Source organism: Papilio polytes, unplaced genomic scaffold (assembly GCF_000836215.1).
Source record: "Papilio polytes unplaced genomic scaffold, Ppol_1.0 DF824208.1, whole genome shotgun sequence".
Classification (NCBI taxonomy): Eukaryota; Metazoa; Arthropoda; class Insecta; order Lepidoptera; family Papilionidae; genus Papilio; species Papilio polytes.
The window spans coordinates 252280-256570 of record NW_013524996.1 but is presented as its reverse complement, the minus strand read 5'-3'; positions in this window follow the sequence as shown (position 1 = coordinate 256570).

Genomic DNA, 4291 nt, shown 5'->3' with positions numbered 1-4291 from the left:
AGGGACAAAACGAGCCAATAGCAGCAAAGCAAGATTAGTAACGGTATTTTAGCCAATGGCTGGGCCTTCGTTGCTTTTAAAGCGTTTGAATTTAGACAAAAAAAATACGGAATTAACTAAAAACAGTTTTTAAGCTGCACAGATGTAAGCGGAACAGATGTATTTAAAAATATTAAAAAATAATACAGACGTAGACGTACCTCCTTTTGGGAAGTCTGTCAAAAAAAAATTGCCACTGTCTTAGAGAAATACAGTTATTATTGCTTTTAACATATTGGCTAAACAAGAAAACAACCAAAAACAAATATTTAAGTATGTAAAAAACGTCTTAAGAGCGGGCGCAGTTCTTTGACTAAAATATCGCAGAACTGTTGTGCGATTGTCGATTGTTATGCCAAATCAACTGTTTAGTTACACAACTAATAATCGAGTAGTTTAACCTACATATAAGTCATAGGAATCAAAGCAAGACTAAATAGTTCTGCGATTATTTAGTCACACGTCTAGTTTTAATCTCTTTTCTTTCCCACCCTTTATCGTATAAGGTTGGGAAGGGAATGTGGAATTGACGGTGTAGGAGACATGGAGAGACATCCTCTTTTGTGCGTCTCCTCCGTCGATTAAGGGAAGGCAAAGCTATTGCGAATATATATAGGCATCGGTTGCTTCGCCAATTTGGCGAATTTCAGCCGTTTGCCACCTGATATGAAAATATCTGGCCATTATTAAAATTTGATAATTACGAAAAAACGTATTGAAGAATAGCAATAGATAAAAATTTGAAGATTCGAGAAATGAAAATACATGCAATGATATCCACAAAATCCATATACTAAAAAATATTCCTTGATAATTCTAGCAAACACTAATGTTTCCAGCTAAATAATTGTATAAATCAAATAGGGGATATAACCAAGCACTTTAGGTTAAAAAACCCTTCCATTTTCTGAAAAAAAAGTTACAAAAAAATCACGAAAAAAGATTGAAAATATCTGGTGTGTTTGAAAAATCTTTGAAATTGCAAGAAAATCACTTAAATTCTCTCTTTAATTTAGATAATCTGCAGATCATAAATTTTATTTGAGATATTTTTTATCTGAAACATCCCATTATGTAAATAACGTAAAATTTACTTTCAATATTACTTTTAAGTATAAAATACTAGTAACTTTGATATTTGGAAGTTAGTATTGGCCAAAAAAACGTGCTTTAGGACCTGTCCCACCAAATTGTCAGATAACAATCGAACGTTAAACACAGTGACGTCATTTAAGCTATCTGAGCTATCACCCAGTGGGACTGGCCTTAAATGACATAAGACGCCATTTTGAAATGTCAGATTGATCTGTCAAATTTAATCGATTTATAATCGATTTTAATTTGTCACAAAAAAGCTTTTTTGACATATTAAAAATTGCAGTAAACCAATGTTTGTTATTGCGATCAAAGATTTTCAACAATATTCGTGAATTCTTTTCACAATTCAAACTCGAGTCTATACAAATTATAAACACAATTTTTAACATTTTCTTATATGCAAAGAAATTAATATTGTCTCCGTAGATGGAAATCTAAACTGTAAAATCATAATTTAGAGAAATACGCGATGTAGTTTTTTTGGGGGTTTTCGTAGCTTATGAAGCTAAAACAATTTTATATGTTTCCGATTTAATTTTTTCCCCTACTATATTGCCACAAGGAACACAAAAAAGTCTATATTTTTAGACCGATAAGATATAAGAAACGTTATTTTTGACCAAAATTGCAGTTTAGTTTTCCACTTACGGAGATTTTATACCCCAATATAACGAGATTTTATATTTCTGGTCATTTTTTTTATAATCTAACTAGGCATATAATAGTTTACAAACTAGATTTAACCGTCAAATTGTAAACTAGACATGACCCAAGGTCCTAGTTGACTTTACCCACCCTAGACTTACCCTAGATGCTAGGAAGGGGGCAGCAGCTAGCATGAAAACTCATTCCAAAACAGTTTTTTGTCTATTTTTATTTTTTTATGATACCTAAGGAGGGTAGTTGCCCCCTTACTCCCCTGACGACGCCCTAATAGAATTCTTGTTTAAAATTTAAGGGCAGTTTTTTTAGGATATATGAAACAAGATGTTTATCAAAGAAAATAGAGTTTTATTTCGTTCAGAGTTCATATTTCAGTTTACAATCTGCCGTATGCCTAGTCATTTTATAAAATGACATAATGTAACAATTTCTATTTATTACACTTTGTATTACAAAGTAAATTTACATTTAATTACAACATAAAAAGCCTAAATCCTTTTTACAGTCATAAATCAAAATCGATTTTACAATAGTCGATTGATTCGATTTTCTATTCGTCAATATCGCATAATAATCGATATATCGATTATCACGATGTCACATCCCTAATATTGACAACTGTCAAAAAGTACCTCATGTTGATTCTCTTGTATATTGATACACTAGTGGTCGACCGCGACTTTGTAAACAGGTAATTTAAAAAAAACTAGCCTACATCATTCCCGCACATATAAGCTATTTTTCAGTCAAAGTCCCATCAAAATCTGTCCATCCGTTTTGAAGATTATTCGAAACAAACGAATGTTTTTTTAACTAATATTTATCAAAACGCTGTTCAAATATTTAGGATTTTTTTAGTTTTCGACATTAGATACAGAAACATGACTTACTATTTCATCATAGTATATGAAAAATACGCAAGCGTCTACAGAAATTCGAAATAACCAATATAAATAAAATAAGAGTGTAGTATTTAAAAATATAAGTTTTAAAAATCATCGTTAAAATGTCTTATCTGTTTGGAAATCAATACTTATTCTGTGTAATCTCAGGAAAGAGTAAACGAATTTTGACAGGTCTTTGACAGGAGTTTGACAGGTAATGTTTTAAGGTTTTTTTTTTAACTACTAAGCTGACAAAGTCGCGGACAATCGTTAGTTATTTCTTAATTTTCTTGTCAATTATTTTTACTGTGTACAATTATGATTAAAAACCACTAAATCCCTTACTTTATCCAATTAACGACGATAACCACTAGTTTTTACATTTCGCAAAATAAATCGCATTATTTTTAGTTAAATTTTATTTTGTACTAACGTTTTTTAAGCATATATCTTTAGATTTAAAACATAATTGACCGGCAAAAAGATATCTTTAAAACCTGATTTTATAAAAACCCACGATTATTTAGCTGTAAAACAATTAAAATCAGCATATTTACTAAAAAAAAGCTCATTTTTTCACAAATAAATTAACAGACTCATATTTTGTCATGTTGGAGTCGAAAGTCAATATTTTCCCTTTACATTAAAAACTTTGCTTACATAGAAATCATAGGCTTTCACAGTAAAAGATATACAGCTGTCAAAAGTAACAACTGTCAAAAAGACTGTCGTTAATTTAGACCACTGTCAAAATCACAGCAGTCAAACTTGACAGTTGTCATGACACCTCTCTAGAGTCCTATGTCTAAGACCACTGTCACAAATGTCAAATTCGACAAGTGTCACTTTCGAAAACTGTATCAGGACACCTGTCAAAAGAGAACTATAACGAAATCAGTCTCCCAAATTTGACAGTTGTCATAACACAGCTGTCAAAAGCTACAATGACCAACGACAGTCAACATTTACTGTCAAGATACAACTGTCAAATGACATCAACTGTCGGTTAGCATCCGATAAATTGTATAAATAAAATCCATACTATATACATTACATAAGCGTCTCTTAAAGACAGTTCGATTAACAAACGCGTTCCCATCAATCGAGCTTGACAGCTGTCAGCTGTCAACTGTCAAATCACTGGACGTAACTTAACCGTGGTAACTAAGTCTATGCATATAAAGGCATCCGTAGAGATCTTACAGGTTGTAACCTGTCACGATAATCTTGACAGTGTCAAGGTCAGTCTTGTCCGTCACTGTCACACGTCACTTTGCGCAGAGTGACGCGTACGTCAACATCATAAGCGCGTCAAGGCCGACATGCGACCTTTTTGGATTACCTGTGGGCAAAACGCCGTTTTAAGTAAGCAATTACAATAGCATATAAACGTTTAAAGCCTTTTAGTTAGAAATTATGGAAAGATGATTTACAATAATTGACAATAAACACTATTTCATGTTTTTTCTTGTCTTTAATCATTAATTTGAATGCCTGCTGCTATCTAATTGGTTAAAATGAGGCGAAGTTTGTCTCATTTTAATGTGCAAGACGAATATTGAATGGAACATCACGGATTTTTCCTACTGTACATAAGGGCGGGGGCA